The sequence below is a fragment of the Equus caballus genome, chromosome 7, assembly GCF_041296265.1.
Source record: "Equus caballus isolate H_3958 breed thoroughbred chromosome 7, TB-T2T, whole genome shotgun sequence".
Classification (NCBI taxonomy): domain Eukaryota; kingdom Metazoa; phylum Chordata; class Mammalia; order Perissodactyla; family Equidae; genus Equus; species Equus caballus.
This window is the reverse complement of record NC_091690.1, coordinates 7,066,601-7,086,751: the sequence shown is the minus strand read 5'-3', so window position 1 is coordinate 7,086,751 and position 20,151 is coordinate 7,066,601. Positions and strand designations below refer to the sequence as shown.

The 20,151-nt window shown below is 38.3% G+C and overlaps 1 long non-coding RNA gene across 2 annotated transcripts in view; it reads right to left on the bottom strand.

Annotated features, from left to right (window-relative positions):
- LOC106783371 (uncharacterized) overlaps positions 1 to 12,024 on the bottom strand; it is a 79,853-nt gene extending 67,829 nt beyond the window's left edge. For both annotated transcript variants that reach the window (XR_001381137.3, XR_001381138.3), the window contains exon 1: positions 11,706 to 12,024. This is a non-coding gene — a long non-coding RNA (uncharacterized lncRNA). The remainder of the gene's footprint in view (positions 1 to 11,705) is intronic.
- Positions 12,025 to 20,151: the final 8,127 nt, after the last annotated feature.

The following is a 20,151-nucleotide window of genomic DNA, read 5'->3' as shown; positions in this document are numbered from 1 at the left end:
CTTACGTTTCTCTTTATCTTTGAATATTGCTGAGAACAGTTCTAAATGCATAGTGCTAAATGTTTGTTAAAATAAATATAACCAAAGTTGAGACTATCAAGCTATTGAAAATCCCCCTCTTTTCTGTCAATCTCATTTTGCACAACACTTTCCTCTCTAGAGCTACTCTTTGCAAAACAATATTGTCTAGGAAACCTGGGTTTTCATATGCATGGATGAGTAGCTTTCCCACTGACTTCAGCAAGAGCAGCAAGTTCATCCAAAGACAAAATTTGGCCTGGGGCAATTGCAGTGCACCAAGTTTCCTGTGCCAAAGATCACCTGTGATCAGAAGATTACCTGGGCATTAATGACCAGCTATGAGAAGCTGACTACCAGACCCAGCCTAAGAAATACAGGACACTACACTTCTCACCCACTTTTTATCCTGAAAAGAACCACCATCCGAAATTGTAGTATTTTTTCCCTTGAATTGCTTATATGCGGAATCAGAAAACATATGTAAAGAACAATCCAGGGGCTGGCCCCGTGGCCGAGTGGTTAAGTTCGCGCGCTCCGCTGCAGGCGGCCCAGTGTTTCGTTAGTTCGAATCCTGGGCGCGGACATGACACTGCTCATCAGACCACGCTGAGGCAGCGTCCCACATGCCACAACTGGAAGAACCCACAACGAAGAATACACAACTATGTACTGGGGGGCTTTGGGGAGAAAAAGGAAAAAATAAAATCTTTAAAAAAAAAAAAAAGATTTAAAAAAAAAAAAAAAAAAGAACAATCCATACGTCAGGCTCAGGTTTCTGGAGATACATTAGAAGAATTCCACAAAACTAAGCTTTCTAGGTTACTGATGACTTCTCCATTCTTGTTTCCATGAGGCCCAACTGAATAAACTGTACCTATTCTTCTTGAGACAAATTGTCATCTTTCTTTGGGGACCCACGCAGATGTGTCCTTACACAAAACCCCTTGTTACTTGAGGTAAATTGAGTGGGTCCAAAGAGTTTTGACTTAAACAATTAAAGAAAGTAGCCACAGAGCCACAAATGGAAAACAGGACACAAAACAATCTCTTAGCCCACAGCTTTAAAAACCTGGGAGCAGATAATCAGAACTTGAGCAGATAATCAGAACTTGATTGCAATATGATTATGATGATTAGTTCTAAGTGAGAGCACTTTCTCCTTCACAGAACTGCTAACCCTGTGGTCAAAATAAAGTGATTATAAATATATTATGCCCCAAAGCAGATACTATTATTAGTTATTATTAATACTATTACTATTAGTTTAGCTCTGTATTAGTTTTTGTTGGTGGTGGTGGTTGATTGATAAACCTGAAGGTTTTCCTTCCTTTCTTAACAACTCATTTTTGCCTAGATATAAAAGATAAAAAATTAAAATAATGTGATTTAGAAAGCAAGTTACAAGAAAACCTTAGACATTCACTTTACTCATTCAAGGTTCCTCTGAAACCATATCCTACTTAAATTTCAAGACACAATTCAAATGCTGTCTTCTATTATCTCTACTCCTGTGTGCCAAAATGCAATTCTCCCTCCTTAATTCTCCAAGAGCTCTCTGCTTGAAGATTCATTTATAGGACTTACATTTTTTTTAGCTATTTGTTATAGTCAGTAAGACTTATCTGCTTGATTACGAACAATTTGAGGGCATTGTTCTTGCTATTGTTAAATTTATCTTAGAAACTCCAGTTTCTGGTGCATAGCAGATGCCCAATAAATATTAAACATGTGATCTTTAAAAAACATAAATCCAGACTAACTAATCTTCTGTTTAAACCCTTCTATAGATTCCTACTGCATTTGGGATAAAACACAAACTCCTTAGCACGGCTCAAAGGTTTACATGAGAAGACTTCTGGTTTCCACTTAGAATGTAGAAAACTGGAGAGTCACTCTGACGCTTAGAACAAGAAAAACCTGGATAATTTACAGAATCATAACTCTTCTTGAACACTTCAAAGAGCAGAAGTCACAAGGTAACCAACTACGCTGAAATCTAAGAAGACAGGTGTCTCCAAGGAGAGATGGTGAGGAGCTCTTAATTACCTGGAACAGATGCTGCATTCCACATAAGCTAGTAAGAAAAAGATGGTGAGCTGAAATTTTTAACAAATTATGAAAGGCCAAGCACAGGCTGGCATTAGAATATGGAACCCCTAGTAGCTGCAGATACAATAGCAGATTTTTCCCCACAGATCTCACTGAGTGTTCATATGAGAGACGAGGTCAAAGCAAGAGACTGGAGAAAATCTCCATTATGGTGAAGGTTTGGGAAGGGGAACAGCAGCTACTGCAAGAAAAGCACCAAGCTACTCCCAGACTGTTCTTCCCTATCTCTTCTATGGAACAAAAGCTTTAGGAAGCAAACTCTGTCATGCTCAAGGCATAGGTGAAGAACCATTGCAGCTGGGGAAAGGACACAGAAAACATTCTACCCCTGGGGAAGGGGCAGGAAAGTACCTTGGGCCCAGAATGTTGGAGATCCTTTACCAGTAAGGAGGAGCAAGGTCACTGAAAAGCTCCCACTACAGAGACCCAGGAACAAAGTACTTGCCCAAGACTGGGGCTAAACCAGGCCAACAGAAAACACCTCCACCCTGGTCCCAAAACCAGACTAGAAATCACAGAGTAACAAACAACAGCAGCCTACTACGAGGTATGGGACAGGAGCATGGAGAAAGACTGTGTTTCCAAGGATGACAGGGAATGTCTAAAGCTGAAGGTAGAACAGGAACACTGAGAAAAATCCTCCAGAAACCAATCCCTAACCCTAAATACAAAATAATTCTAGAAGAACTTGAAGCTGTGAGGCACCGAGGGTAAACATAGCAACAACAAAGCACAAACCCAGCTCAACTCCTGACTAGACTGACTCAACCCCTGACACTTAATACCTAGCAAAAGAAGATGCATGCTCATTCCCAGGGGTAAATAGTGTTTATCTCACTCTCAACTGTCCCACATAAGATGTCAGGCTTTCAACCACAAATTATGATTCACACAAAGAGGCAAGAAAAAAATATACTGTTGAGAGACAAAGTCATCGATAGAAACAGACTCAAATTTGATCCATATGCTTGAACTGTCAGATGGGAATGTAAAAATAAATATGACTAATATAATAAAAGCTGTAGTATGTAAGGCAGACAACATGCATGAACAGATAGATAATATCAACCAAGAGATGGAAATCATAAGAAAGAATCAAATGGAAATGCTAACAATGATGAATATGGTAACACATATGAGGAATGCTTTTGATGAGCTCATCATTAGACTGGGCAAAACCAAGAAAAGAATCAGTGAACTTGAAGATAGGCCATTAGAAATTACCAAGGTGAAACACAAAGGGAGAAAATATTTCTTAAACGTAGAATATTCAAGAGCTATGATACATGAAAACCAAAAAAAACAGAAAGAGAGCGAGGTATGGTACAGTATCAAATAGTCTATACAATTGGAATTCTAGAAGGAGAAGAGAAAAAGAACATAAGTATCTGAAGATGTGAAGGCTGAGAATTTTCCAAAATTAATGAAAGATACCAAACTACAAATCCAAGAAGTTCAAAGAAAATAAAGCAGGATAAATTAAAACAAGTAATTAAAAAACAACACATAGACATGTCATATTCAAATTTCTAAAAACCAAAGGCAAAAGGTCAACCTTGAAATCAGACAGAAATACACACATTACATCCAGAGGAACAAAGATGAAAATTCAGCATATTTCTTGTCAGAACTATTTAAGCTAGAAAACAATGGAATTCCATCTTTAAGTGCATGGAAAAAACTGGCAATATAGACAATTTTAAATACAGTCAAAATACTTTTCAAAAATGAAGTCATAGTAAAGGGTTTTTTCCCAACAATTGAAATAATTTATTCCCAGAAGACCTGCTCTATAAGAAATGTTAAAAGAAGTTCTTGAGGCAGAAGAAATATGGTAACAGACAGAAACTTGAATCTACACAAAAAAATGAAGAATGGTGTAAATGGCATTAATGAAACTAAATATAAAATTGTTTTTTCTTAGTTAATTGCTCTAAAACATGTTTGAGTACTCAAAGCAAAAATAGTATAGCAATGTATTATGTATTTATAGTATGTCTAAACATAAAATATACTATAGTGTATAAAAATAGCACAAAGGATAGGAGGGAGAAACGAGAATATACAGTTGTAACATTTGTACACAATACTTGAAGTGGTAAAATAGTATTTGAAGATAGACTGTGATTAATTAAAGCTCTATATTGTAAATCCTAGGTAACTACTAAAAATGTTATTAAAAGGTGTAAGCCAATAGAGGAGATAAAATAAAATCATAACAATACTCACTCCAAAAGAGGGTAGCGTGAGAGGAATAATAATTTTAAAGATAGAACAAATAAAAAACAATGGCAAGATGGTCAGTTTTGTTCCAAGTATATCAGTAATTGCATAAACAGTCTAAACACACCAATTAAAAGACAGAGGTTGCCAAACTGGATTAAAAAGCAAACTACATGCTCTCTACAAGAAACTTTCTTTAAATCAAAGAACTAAGTCACAAATAACGGTTGTAAAAAGATATGCATATAAATGTATATATGTACACAGAAACTATTCAAAAGAAAACTAAGGTGACTATATTAATATCAGACAAAAATATAGACTTCAGATCAAAGAATATTAGCAGGGATAATAAGAAAGAGTATTACATAATGTTATAAAGGATCAATTCACCAAAAAGACATAACAATCCTAAATGTGTATGTGCATAACAACAAAAGTTCAAACTATATGAAGCAAAATCTTATAGAATGGGAAGGAGAAATAGACAAATCTACAAATTTAGTTGGAAACGTCAAGATTATTTTCACAGTAATTGGTAGAACAAGTTGAAGAACATTGATAAAGATGTAGAAGACCTAAACTATGCTATCAAACAAGTCCCTGAAAAGATGCTCAACATCATTAGCCATTAGAGAAAGGGAAATTAAAATCACATTGAGACACCACTATGTACCTATTAGAATGGCTAAAACTTCTAAAACTCAAAAAACTGATGATAACTAACACGAGTAAGGATGTGAAGCAACTGGAACTTTCATGCGTTGGTGGCAGGAAAGCAAAAGGACACAGCCACTTTGGAATACAGTGTGAAAGTTTCTTAAGTTAAACATACACTTACCACACGGCCCGGCAATTCCACTCCTAGGTATTTACCCAAGTGAAATGAAAGTTTGTATCCACATGTAAACCTGTATCTGAATGTTACTAGTTGCTTTATTCATAATAACCGCAAGCTGGAAACAATCTAAATGGCCTTCAACTCCGCATCATGGAATACTACTCAGCAGTAAAAAGCAACAAACTACTGAAACACACAACAACATGAATGAATCGCAAATATATTACACAAAGTGAACGAAGTCAGACTCAAAAGGTTACAAATTGTATACTCTATTTCTATAACACTCTAATAAATTAGACTATAGAGTCAGAAAACACATCAGTGAGTGCCAAAGGAGAGAAGAGTTCTTACTATGAAGGGGCAATAGAAGATTTTCTGAGGTTTCACAAAACTCCTCTATATCTTGATTATAGTGGTGATTACATGACTATATGTGCATATCAATACTCAGAGAAATATACACTTAAAAAAGGAAATTTTGGGGTGCCAACTCTGTGGCATAGTGGTTAAGCTCAGTGTACTCCACTTTGGCAGCCTGGGTTTGCAGATTTGGATCCTGGGCACAGACCCACATCACTGATCAGCCATGCTGTGGCGGTGACTCATATACAAAATAGAGGAAGATTGGCACAGATGTTAGCTCAGGGCCAATCTTCCTCAACTAAAAAAGAGGAAATTAGCAACAGATGTTAGCTCAGGGTGAATCTTCCTCAGCAGAAAAAAAAAAAAAAAGGTGAATTTTGCTCTATGTAAATTATACCACAAGTTTTTTAAAAGAAGGAAAAATCTTCTACATAATCGGGTTCCTGTTTACCTCTCCAATCTCATATTCTGTTACTGTCCTCTTATTCACGACACTCACTGGCTATCTTTCACTTCCTCAAATGCGCCATGTTGTTACCGCCTCATGACCTTCACATGTACAGTTCTCTTCATCTGGGTAAATGCTACTTATCCTTCGGTCTCAACCTAAATCCTGGATTCAAATCCAGGATCCACCTCTACTGGCTGTGTGACCTTGGGCTCATTAACTAATATCTCTGTAGTTTCCTCATCTATAAAATTGGAGATATGAGTAGTATTTATTTTGTAGAGTTTCCTTGAGGATTATATGAGTAAGCACACGTGCCTGGCCCAAAGTAACATTATATAAGCTATGTTACATAATATTATATAAGATATTATTATAATTCCTCGAGACATCTTCCCTAACTCCATTGTTAATCTCCTCTTATTTTCCTTCATAGGCATAATAAAATCTGTATTAATATATTTATCTGTTTGTTTGTTTAACATCAAACTCCATAGAATGTAGAATAATATCTGCCCTGTAGACTATATCTATCTTATCATTATCTATCTATCCACACTATATATGTCCCTGACACAAGGTAGGCACTTAACAAATATGTGTTGGATGAGTGAATGATTAGAAGAATGGCATCCTAGATGAGCATGTTTCTCATAACTTGATCTCTGTCTGGGATGCAAACGCTGCTGTGATCCTGACTATGTTCACAAAGTGAATGGATCATAAATATTGTTGCAGCTTAGTGGCTCTTTTTAGACAGAGCCTAGACTCAGCTGCCACACCATGGAGTTACATGACACTCCTTTTCCTCCTTACCCCACTCCACTGCATCCCCCACACAATGCATCCACTCTTTTAATTTGACCGATGACTGGGTAGATAAGTCAGGCTGCCTCTAACTTGCAGACTCAGCCATCTTTAATTCATGAAGGAGAGAGTGGGAAGCTGCGTGCTGACCTCAGATGTCACTTCAGTTCTCCACTCCACCTTTATAGAGAGCCATGCATTTTGAACATTACCAAGCAAGCCTTAGTAAAGCCCATCCTTTGATCCCCTTGGCATCTGAGTGTTTGTGAGTATTGGGGGCAGTGGTTCACATACAGTATGAGGTTTTGCTCTGTGAAGGAAAAGACTTCTTAAATGAAACAGAAACTTGTCAGCCAGGGTCCTACACTTCTCTACTCTGAGATTGTTCTCTGAGAGAGGCTGACACAAGAAAGGAATGTCAGTTTCCTTACTGTGTGGAGAAAGATCACCAGAAGCCCAGATGGAGGCAGCGCAGAGGTAGGTGGCCCAGAGGAGACTGGCAGCTACAGAGACTGTGGTGCATCAGGACACAGAGCTCAGGGCTCCAGGGGAAACTGGGAAGCAGTGGGCACAGCACAGCAGAACAACAGATAAGAGGGATGCCTGGGTTTCCTAGAGCAGAAGGCCTTAAGCAGCGGCTCCGCTTTAGTGTCAGGCAGTCCACTCCCCCCTCCTCAAAAGCTCTTAGAGAAAGAGCGGACTTTCCCAAGCCTATAAACTGGTGGGGACCAGGGACATTTTGGGTTACACCTGTAAGCCCCCCTAAAAACATTCAGAAATATTTGAGGACGAGCATCTCTGAAAGGAAATGGACTACCTCTGTGAACAGGTTTGGGGGGAGCGGCAGGGCTATTGAAATTTAGGAAACATTGTTGTAAATGTTAATACTTTTTCTCACCCACCAGCTGGTGAAGCTGGATAGATGTCAGTTACACTCGCTGATTGACTGAGCTGTGATCCCATCATCATGGCCACTGTATCATTCCATCTGGCATTTAGACTCTGTGATTGGGATTGTTTGGGAAGATGGCCAAAATGATCATATCCGGTTCATTGCAGTCTGTTTTAGCAGGTGCATGTAAATCCAATCCATGGCCCAAAATATATTAATCCAGAAGAAATAAGTTTCATTTTGGATTTGATTTAGAAGAGACAATATCAAAGATGAAAACACTTTACATGAATTAGTGAACATAACCAGTGTGCTAAATTATAAAATTCAACTTATGCTGTTTAATAGAAGACTGTTTAGAGTTATGGACGTTTCCTATGGGATCGTATCTCATGATTATCATGCAAAAATATAAAACCCAATTACAGTTCATGCTGATAAATGCTAGGTTAGGTAAAGATGCTCCAAGGTCATAAAATTCTGCAATGTGTAATATTTGCCTAGGCTGCGATGAGACAGTGGACTTCTTTTGTTTCTTTTAAAAAATAACTTTTATAGATCACGTCACCAAATGAGCAATTAATAAGAGAGAACACATCATTAAACTCTGCTCTCAGGTAATTTATATGCCACAGTGTTCGTTGTTCATAACCCAGGTTTTTCTCAGTGAATCATAACACTGTCTTAATTATCACTACCATTCTCTGGTAATTAGTTTCATTCCTTCTCATCCAGGAACAGGTCTTAAACCAAACCTTTGAACTCTTTTGCAAAGCACGTACGCTAGGTGTTACGTGGGTTGTCATCTTAGGAGCAAATTAACTCAAGTTCTCCCTCACAATGTTCTTAGGTAATAAGATGTTCTTAGGTTCCCAGATGCCAGGAACAACAATGAGAAAAATGACTTCTTTTGCCGCAATTAATGTAAACTGTTTAGATGCTCAGCAACGCACAGCTTTTTGTTCTGGATTTTGTAAAGAGGTTACTCAAAGCTAAACATTTCCGGATCCCTTGGAAAAGCAGAGTCTCTTATGCATATAATCTGTCCTGGAATTGTTTCTTTAGACAAACAGTCTTCAACCAGTTGATGTGAGCCTGACTTCATGCTGAGTTAACTTTATGGTGGGGGAGGGCAAGAGAGGGGTGGAGTGGTCCTCTTGGCCTTGTCTTAAAGAAAGATGCTGGCTGTAGCTATTCACACAACTACTGTGAATGGGGTCATTTCTTTTGAAATGTAGATTTTTTGTTAAAAGAGTCTTTGGGGCAACCATGGTATCAGACGATCTGCCTGCCTGAATTGTGCACTTTTCAACCAATTGTTTTGATATCATATAAATCCAGTCACAAAGAGAAATGAATAAATTTTGCGTTGGTTAGTCTTTCTTCAAAGCCCCGAGATGATCTTAGGCAGTGAACTAACTACAGCTTTTATACTAAATGGATATATTTGAAATGTCCCTGGGCAGAGAAGGCAAATATAGTATAGGGCCTGGCTTTCCAGACCTTAGTGTGTATACAAGTTGCTGGGGTCTTGTTAAGATGCAGATTCCGACTCTGTGGGTTTGGGATGGGACCTGAGACACTTAATTTCTAGCAGTTTCTCAGTTAGTGCCAATGCTGCCAGTCTAAAGACCTGGAAGTGGGCCCAGTAATCAACATTTTAACTAGAATCAGACATGATCTTGTGATGAGAAACACCGGATTGTGGTTTGGAGCACAGGTTTATAGCTGGAAAGACCTGGGTTTAAATCTCAACTCATCTGCTCAAACAACCACGTGACTTAAGTCACTTAAGTCCTCAGAGCCCCATCTGTAACATGAGAATAATCACGCCCACCCCACAGGGCTATTGTTGTACATAGACATATGTAAACGACATATTATATTCCAAACGAGTAGCTCAGAGTTAGCATAGAGCAAGCACTCAATAAATGGCATTGAGATTATTATCCCTGTGGCTGAGCATGGTTATGTGGCCAAGATGTGATTCGAGGTCCTGGTCCACATTGTCTACCTGAGCTGACACCTCAACTCCAAACTAACAATTGTTCGTTTCGCTCTTTCTTTCCATTAGGGAATGCGAATGTTCAACATTTTGATTTTTAGAATTTCCAGATGCTAAAATATACATGCAATCATAAAGTAAATGAATTTCAGGGGTAAGTTATATTGGTACATAATATATATACTCCCATAAATAATTTTTTGAAATTATGAGTTGCAATGATTTCTAAATATCATTCTTTGAATATCTTCATGCCCAAAAAAGTGATAAAATAATTTAAAGCCTACCCCCAGCTGTAGTTTGCAGGCCTGTGTCTCACATATGGAGCTGGACACCTGGGCCCTCATTCCTGCTCCCCAATGCGGCTGTTCCCTCTTCTGTGCACCATGGTCACTTGTGCTGCTTTTCCCGGCTGGCAGCACCTTAGCAGGTCAACCAGTGCTGATCCCCTGTCTGTTGGGTCCCCATAGGTCCTCCAGCCCCATCACCAACTCTCTGAGCTCTTATGGTGCTAGAGTTGTCCTATGTGGGGCACGGAAGTAGGGACTCAGAGGACAGAGAATGACTTCAATAGCCTTGGGCAGCATTTTGTTTGAGGTGATCCTGAGCTGTATGCCCATCTCTAAATGAGTTGTAGAATTTAGTGAAAAACTGTTTTTTGCTTTTTTACATGCTTTGTTCTAGAACTCAGACAGTGACTGGGAAAATAGAACAAAACACTGTGATCAACATTCACTGTATCACCTTCCCTCTGACAATAAGATCTATGCCGGGGTGGCCCCCACTCCCCCACCCTAACCTAGAGGGATCTCAGCTCCTGACTGCTGCTGTACAGCCCCAACGGTACCCCACACATGCTCAGTTGTGTCTGCTCCCAGTGCCACAAATCTTGCCTTCTTTCCCAGGAGACTTCTCAGAACCATGTAAATAGGTCTCTGACGGCCAGTCTCACCAGCTTACCAGACATTCATAGAAGTTTCTGAATATCCTTTCTCTCACGTCATACTTAGGTTCACTCTTCTATTCTGGTTCTGAGAACCTCTATCAAGGAAAATTAGGGGAAAGGAAAGAAAGGCAAGTAACATGTATTCATTTCTTCATACGTGAAGGCACATTGTTAGCTTTTTTACATATAAATTCTATCTACATAACAATCTAATTATATAGTTTGGTTTTCCATCTCTGTTTAACAGATGAAGAAATTGAAGCTTAGAGGCATCAAGTACTTAATACTGCATTAATAAGCATCTGAGTTGGGATTTCAGCCCAAGTTTGGCCTCAGAGAACATGCTATTTCTCCTACATCACAAAGAACTATAAATTAAGAGTCGAAGTGCCCACGGAAAGACAATCTGTGAGTGTGTTGAATGCTAATGAACATTAGTCAGTTGGTGGACATTAGCTATGACACGTTTGCCAGGAATATGACCCTCTGTTTTGCAAAGAGTCTTGCTATTTATAGGGCATTGAAAATTGCTTCATTGAGTTCTGGCCGCACAATCACATTTTGGTACAATATTACTAGTTACTAAATTCTAATGTTATAATACCCTATCTGCATGATGGCACACAACTGATTAGGAACTGAAATAAGCCATTTAAAGCACTGATTACCCTTGTGATAGCTAAAAGATCTAACATCTCTAAACTTTTACAGAATTAATTGATTTTTTAACTAAATGGATTAAATCAACTGGTTGATTTATCTTTGAAATTCCAAGAACCCAAACTTTTCTCATTTTTTATGAAGCATAGGAGAAAGATTAATCTCTACATCAGGTGGTCCTTTATGAAAACAACAAGGATCTCTTAAAATTTTATTTAAAAAAATCAAAATAATACAAAGTGCATGGTGTTTAAAAAAATTGTTATGATTCAGAGAAGATTATAATGTGAACCCTCACTCTTTACAGTTAAAGTACATTTGGCTTTAAGTCCAGGAAACACAATTAAAACTGGCTTACAGAATTAAGAAATATATTGTCTTACATACCAAAGTCCATACAGGGGGAAGGCTCCAGAGGTGTGTCTCAGGATTGTGGCCCCACTGCTCAGGAACCCTTGTTGTGTAGCTTTGTCCCCTCATAGTAGCAAGATGGCTTCAAGCTCCATCTGTGTAGAGCATGGAAGAAAGAGGTTGTCTCCCCAATTAAGGAACAGATATCCTTCTCTCCAGTTGGATTAGGCCCCTCCTCCCATCACGACTGAAAGTAGCCAATGAAACTTCAGGCACTGTTTGTCCAGATAATCTTTTTCTGTCTTATCAGATCCAATGCCCTTTTCGAAAACAAATTTCTCATAATCCCCTCTTTCCTAGCCTGATAACACATGATGGATATCACGACCCATCTACACACAAAATTTCAGAAAGTACTTATAGTAACAAGGTTTCTCAGACAAGCTCAGTCATGTCTAGACCCTTAGGTAAAACTGAATAAAACACTCTCCCAAACCCACATTCATCTAGTATGTATAAGCTTTTGACCTGAACATCCTAACTATTTGTCTCAGCTTTTGCTTTGATTTCCGTCTGCCTTGACCAGTGCTGGGAGGGTCTGGGCTGCCATCAATGCTCTCTTTTGCCACTGAGCATTAGGGGACAGGGTGTCCTATTGGAGAAAGGATCTTGAGCCCCTAATCTCTTCTTTTCTGTCTGACTTATCAAAACTCGTCGATTCCTACTGATTTCAATTCAGGGCATTGTTCAAGAAACTGCTATTAAAGTAAGTGAAAGCTCTCAAGGAAGGAAATGTAGACAAGTGCAGATGAAGATACAAAGTTCACCATCCTTTGTGAATATACTGTTCAGAGCAAGATCTTAGAGACCCCATAGTTTTGGATTTCCTAAATTCAGCCTTTCCCTGGGTCAAGTTCTCTCTACCTTACTAAAAGGGAGAGAGGAGAAAATGAACATTTATTAAACTCCTACTGTGTGTCAGGGAGAATTTCCATATGACACATCATTTAATGCTGACGAGGACATTCTGAGGCAGCTGCTTCTGCACTCATTCTGCACATGATGAGACTGCATCTCCAAGAGGGTAGAGGGCAGCAAGGAAATGTGGGGTTGCAAGTTGATCTGAGTCCTGGGACAGTCTAAAGCCCAGCCTCTTTCCAGACATCAATGAAGTCAGTCTCACCTTGTCTGCCATTTTATTTTTATTCTTATTTTAAATTAGAGTATCCTCGAGTTCCCCTGGTCCCAGAAAAATTGAGACTAATCTAATATCCAGGTCTCCAAGTCTCGCCTCCACATTTGTTGCTTAAATTACTTTCCCAGTGGTCACCTGACTCTGCTTAGACAATTCAGTGTTAGGAAAGTCTGCGCTACAGAGGCAGCCGCACCCATCTTCAGATGCAATGGTTGTTTGAAAGCTCTTTCAGAATTTGGCTCTCCAAAACTTGGCTCACTGATGCTAGTTTTGCTCTCTGAAGCCTCCTTAGAAAAGTCTGATTCCCATTTCATATGGTGGCCCTACAAATATTTGAGCCAAAGATTTGATCTTATTTCAGGCACAAGGGATGGGTCCACAGCAGATCAATTCATGAACCCTTGAGGTATTGTCTTATTTGGTGCCCAAATCTCTCCGCTTTCTTCCCTACATCAAGCTTTGGCTGACATATCCATTTGCAAATGGTTCCTATTTTCTAGCTTCCTGTGACCTACTCCATCTTTATCCTGGTCTCTGACTAATTCTTTTCTCATATACCTAGGTTTGATTTTTCTTCCAATTAGTGTTAAACTCCATGCTGGCTCTTGCCCAATGGTTACACATTTGCATTGATCACAATGAACATTTCACTGAATATGCAAGAAGGGCGGCTTGACAGCAGTAGAGAAACATATAAAAAACAGTTTGATTCTCTGCTGTTGCCTTAAAGTTTATTCACTAGAGATAAAAGAAAAACTGTACTTTACAAAATATTTTTGAGCCTTAGAAACAATTAGAAACCTTAGAAACCTTAGCCTTAGAAACCTAAGAAAGAGAACAAAGAAAAGTTTCATTTGAATTCAGGAATGCTGTAAACCAGCAGTTCTCAAAATGCAGTTCATGGGCCAGCAGCATCAACATTATATGAGAATTTGTTAGAAATGCAAATTCTTGGGCCAGCCCTTAAACTTATTGAGTCAGAAACTCTGGGCGTAGGGCCCAGCAATCTGCATTTTTAACAAACCTTCCAGGTGATTCTGCTGCACACTAGTTTGAGAATTGCTGTAAACTAACAGAGCTGGTGTCCTTGATAAAAACAATTAATATCTTCAACATTCTTTACAAATTTGCAAAGCACTTTCACCTGCATTATTCAAATTCTCTAAACTCTTCTTGCCTTTCACGAAAAACAATGAGATTGAACCAGATCATGGATGGCAAATAATTTTCATATTAGTTGTGAACTCCGATCAATTAGTAATGATTCCTTGGAGAATAATGGCTTCAGAGTCACAGAGACTTAGAAAAGTTATTAACTTTCAAATTTCTGTTTCTTCATCTGTAAAAGTGGAATTATTTTACTACCTACACACATCCAGCTCAATGGGAAAATATGCTCATTTGTTGAAGTCTACCATGAGCAAGGGAGGAGGGAGTAGAGGCATTTGTACCACAGAGTTGCTTATCCTGAACTAGAAATTCTCCATGCTAAATTCTCTAACTGTAATTCTAGGGAGGGAACTGAAGGAAATAAACCCTTTATTTAAACAAAAGTCATCCAGTTTTAAGCAGAAAAGAGTTCCTAAGAAAATATTTTATTATATCTGGTCCCCAAGAAGATATTGATCAAACTTGGGGACAAAATCTCCTTTTATCATTTCTGCTCTTGGGTCCTATATAAAACTAAAGAAAACAAGTAAAAATATATGAATAGCACAAAAGTTATCACTTCTTAAAAATACAATTTTCTGATCCCTAAAAATTCCAAGTGATATCACTTTTGACACAAAGAAATGACACAAAGAAATTTATAAGGTCTCAAATATTACCATATTAATATAACAATTAAGATTCTAAGATAACTAACCATGGTCCAACCTAGACAGATTGACGTTAATGCCCAGACACTTCTCCAGAGACCCTTTCCTTCAGGCTTCCTGTATGTCTTGCAGTATCATCTATCCCACATCAAGGAGCTGATCTAGCTAAAACCTCATCCTCTTAGTAAAAACACCCCAAACTTAAAAACCCCCGTTTAAAACATTCCTCACCCACTCGGACCCTCCCACTCAGTTCTGATTCTAGTCTGAGGGATGATCTTAGCTCATCGTTGACACAAAGTGAGGTGATGACTGACACCTTTGAGCTCCAGTGGATGATTTACGCTTTGCTGGCTCAGATGATCAGGTCCACTGTACATCTGTGGAATGACTTAATTAATGTCTTTGTTTATAGTCTCACTCCACTGAACCACACATACATGTACAAAGGGAAGTGGTTTTGCAGAAGTCCACATATTATACTTTTCCAATACAATGATAGATGAATCAGATAATAAAAAGATGGACAACAGAAATTAGTACACATATTGTAGGAGATTGGGCATTGTCTAAATAGGTCCTGTTAGTCACTGTTCCAAATAAGGCACTGCAGAGCATCCTGAGAGTTTTGAACACACTCTTAAAAGGCACTAAATAAGTTGTTTTCAATATAAAATCATCCACTCCTAGTGCACCATAAGAAACCTCTGTATACTCGTGACTTGATTTTTCCAAAGTAACATAAGAACAGAGCATTGTATTTGGATTTGGCCCAAACATACGCCTTCAGTAATTTATTTAATTGCTTATAGTTTTGGTTTCCCCATACCTTTCTTCTTAAAGTTACTATAGACCAGTTCAAGATGTCAATGTAGGAGGGTCCTGAACTCACCTCCTCCCATGGATACACCAAATCCACAGCTAAGTACAGAACAATTTCATCTGAAAAAAAATCCCCAAAACTAGCTGAGTAACTCCTACACATGGGGCAAACAAGAAAAACCCACAAGTGGTGACTCATAATTGAGAGGGAACTCACAACCCTAAGCTTCTCCCTGAGGAGCAAAGTGTTTGAACCCCACATCTGACACCCTAACTTTTAAGACGTGCACCTAATAGACAAGTCCCCAAAACATTTAGCTTTGAAAGTCAAAGTTGCTGTAGTGTGCTGCTTTTTAAACCATGAAGTGCTGTGCAGATGATGATGTTTCCATATTGGATTTTCACTGTAGATATTAACAAATCCTAAAGTAATCATTTCAAACTGGAGCTACAATAATGGCACTATAGAAAGTTCATGAGATTTGGATTTTTTTGTTTTGACAGTTGTTATGTGATAGTTCTGTTTTCTTTTGTTTTTGCTCTAGCAAAGCAAGAGAACAGGTATAAGGCAATTTGCAAATGGGTAGAAAGCCATCAAAAGCTCTGCATCAAGGTCCTCTTTTCTAGGCACTTCCCCACTTAGGCCATGCACAGTGTTCTGTAGCCTGGTTATTGCTCCCCAGGTCATTGGCAAACAATGAGTTTCAGAGCCCTGGAATTAGCAGCCCCAGCTCTGAGAATCTTGTCCAGAAGAGCAGCTCTGGCAATTCCACTCAGGCAGTGATTTCCATTGCTTGAGAATTCAGCTGCATGCACAGAGGACTCACTAGGCAGAGAGCTGAAGAAGCTGGAAGAAAAAGCAGGCTCCTCTCATCAGTTGGCTCCATGCCCAGGGCATCAGGCTACTGCCTGAGTGATATCACTAAAAACGGGGCATGATAACTCCACCTGTCTCTAAATATATCACTCACTGGGATTGCTCCTTATAACTCATTACTCAAATGAGATAATGACATAATGCACACAATATCCGTGACATAATTTATATAAAATCCTTAAGCATGGTGTCTGGCACATAGTGAGATGTCAATAAATTTAACTGTTAGAAATATTGTGATTAGTTGTCCATATGAGATGAGGCATTCCAGCTACTTTAGACAAGGAGCAACATACAGAGCCATGAACAGTCATCAATACTCAGTTCCATATTGGCTCTTTAGATTCAACAATGAGCCCTGGGAAGACCTCCAGGAATAGGACACGGGAGAAATGGGATGGAGTGCTTTGATTTGAAAGATGCAGGAGGTTGATAAAGGATGGCAGGGTCAGTAGAACACAGTGATGGGACAAGATGAGGATACCAGAGTCCTGCTGGGAAGGTAAGATCTGAAAGCGGAGGAGAAAGATGAAAACTATGTGGAGTAACAGAAAGAATCCCTCTCAATAATCAAGAGACGTGCCTTCATCCAAGCTCAGCCCCTAGCTAGCTGTGTGATTTTCACAAGTCGCTTAGCCTCTCTGGATGTTTGTGTATTCAGCTATGAAGTCACAGGGTGGAATTAGATCACCCCTTAGGGCCCTTTCAAGAGCACCAAAGGCAAAGCTTTCATACCTTTCCTTAAACCAGACTTTACATGTAATAAGTTCACAGTATAGAAGGAAACTTTGAAGAGGTCTATAAATGTGAAAACTCTCAGAGCTATGTAAGGTGACTTACAAATGAATCAAGAGCAAAAATCTATACTTTACAAAACCACATGCAGTGTCTGTTGTCTCAGAGCTCCGGTAAATCTTATCCACATCACACATCCCATTGAAGTTTAAAACCAGTAAAGGCACCTTAAAAATAAACTTTTAAAATAAATATGTTTCAACTGATAGAGAAGAGACATGTCAAAACTCTGCAGGCATTCAGAGTTTGAAAATATGTATGGTCTAACTTTGCATGTTTTTACTCATGATATATAATTTATTTTGAAATTTTGAATAATGTTGAAGAAGGGCGTGACTGCTATATTTATCAAAATAAGGAGGTGAAGAAAAGAAAGCAAAGAACTGTATGTTTAAGGTCAAGAAATTTTTATTTTTCTCTTATTTTCTAAGGAAATTAAAAGCTTTCTATCAATCTCCCTGCGTTCGTAAAATAATGAGTGAAGTTTTGGAGTGTTCATACATAAGAGAAGTAAAAGGGAGTTTGAAAGTTCTTCCAAGCTCAGTCCAATGATTTATGATGATAAAGAGATAAAAATAGAACATGATATAGGATTATGAGGACCCTAGCTAGATTCCTGAGCCAGTGCCAGAAAGCTGGAGTGGAAAAAAGGAGCAACCCATGGGAAACTTGTACACAAATGAACGCCCTAGAAATTCACTTGAGCTTCAAAAACTTTATAGTTAACACTCCCCTCCTCAGTCCCCATCAGCTTAAGTGAAGAGAGCTTTGGCTTAAGGTGCAATTTAATAGCAGTGTTCATCTAGTCTTCACAGACTGGGAGGACGCTGCCACACTTCCATTCCCAGGGTATGCTCTTTGAGCTGCTTTGCCAGCTGGGGTGATGGATGGGTTGCAACCATCTACCCACATTCTCTGGCCCAAAAGTAAACACACTTGACTACTGGCATAAATGCTTAGGCAGCTCTCCAAGGTCAGAAGTATACTTTATGGGTCCTGGCTCAGATTAAGGCTCATATATCTTCATAGGGATGTATCCAACCAATATGGCAGTGAACAATCTTTCTGATTATTCTTCCTAAAATGCCTCTTTGATAATTTCATTGTACTAGTCAAAAACCTTCCACGATCACAGGATAAAAGATCAATATACAAAAGTAAAATACATTCCTGTATGCTGCAGCAAACAATTGAAAAATGAAATTCAAAAACACAATATTTAGAGTAACATCAAAAATCATCTCATCTTGGAAATAAACCTAAAAAAATAGTGCTGAGAGAAATTAAAGTGAACTTAAATAAATAGAATTTTATATTATATGCATGAATTAGAAGATTCAGTACTGTTAGGAAGTTAGCTCTCTACAAATTGATCTGCAGATTTGTATTAGTCTTGATTCTCCATAGAAACAGAACTAATACGATAAATAGATAAGATAGATGGGTGACAGACAGATAGATAGATAGATAGATAGATAGAGATGAGAGAGAGAAAAACTTACTATGAAGAATTGGCTCATGTGATTATGGAGGTTGAGAAGTCCAAGATCTGTAGTCAGCAAGATGGAGAGCAAGGAGAGCCAAGGAATAGTTCCAGTCTGAGTCCAAAGACCTGAGAACTAGGAGAGCTGATAATGTAATTTTCGGTCTGAATCTGAAGGCAGGAGAAGATCAATGTTCCAGCTCAAAGATAGGCAGAGAGAAAGAATTCTTTCTTACTCAAACTTTTATTCTATACAAGCCATCAGTGGATTGGATGAGACCCACCCACAGTGGGGAGAGCAATCTGTTTTACTCAGTCTGTTGATTCAAATGTTAATCTCATCCAGAAATATGTTCACAGACACACCCAGAAATAATCTGGGCACCCTGCGGCAAGTCAAGTTGACACATAAAATTAACCATCACAAGACTCAATGCAATTCCAATAAAAATATAGAGTTGATTCTAAAGTTTATATAGAAATGTGATGCACCTGAATACCGCAAATAACTTTGAAAGTGAATGACAAGTTTGGGGGCTCATATTACCTGAATCTAAAGCAAACTATGGTGCTATAAAAATCAAGCAGGTTTGGAAATAGTGTAAGGCTAGACAAATATATCAATGGGATAGAATTAAGAGTGCAGAAATAGATCCAAACATATTACTGGTCGATAGACTTTCAACAAAATCTATAAGTAACCCAATGGAGAAAGGAAAATCAAATAATGATGGAAGAACTGGATAAACATATGGGAAAAAAAATAAGCAAATAAACCTCTCGCCCTATCTTGCAGCACACACAAAATTTAATTCTAAATGAATCATAAATCTAAACATAAACCCTAAATCTATAAAAATTTCCAAAAGAAAACTTAGGAGAATATCTCTAGATTTGGGCGTAGATAAATATTAGACAAGATGTCAAATCTATAACCTTAAAAAATTAAATATCAGACTTCATCAAAATTAAAACTTCCGTTCATCCAAAGATAGCATTAAGAAAATTAAGAGGCAAGTCACAGACTGATTAATACTTTTTGCATTCATATATCTGATAAAGAACTTGAAACCAGAATATATAAAGAATTCCTACAACTCAATTAGAAAAAGACAAACAGCTCAATAAAAATGAGCAAAAGGTTTGCACCCTGAACAACAACCAAATCTATGTGAATGACCAATGAGCACATGAAAGGTAGTCATTACCATTGATCAAGGTAAATGAAAATTAAAAGCGTGATGAGATACCACTTTACACCCATGAAAATGGTTAAAATTAGAAAGATTGACAACATAAAATGTTGGCCAGGATGTGAAGCAATAAGAATACACCTATTGCTGTTGAGAGTGTAAGAGTTCACCCACTTGGGAAAAGTGACAGTCTCTTATAAGTATCTGTCTAGTTTTTGACCAGTAATTCCATTCTAGAGATACTTACCCAAGAAATACAAAAGCATATGTCCACAAAAAGACTTGTACAAGGATGTT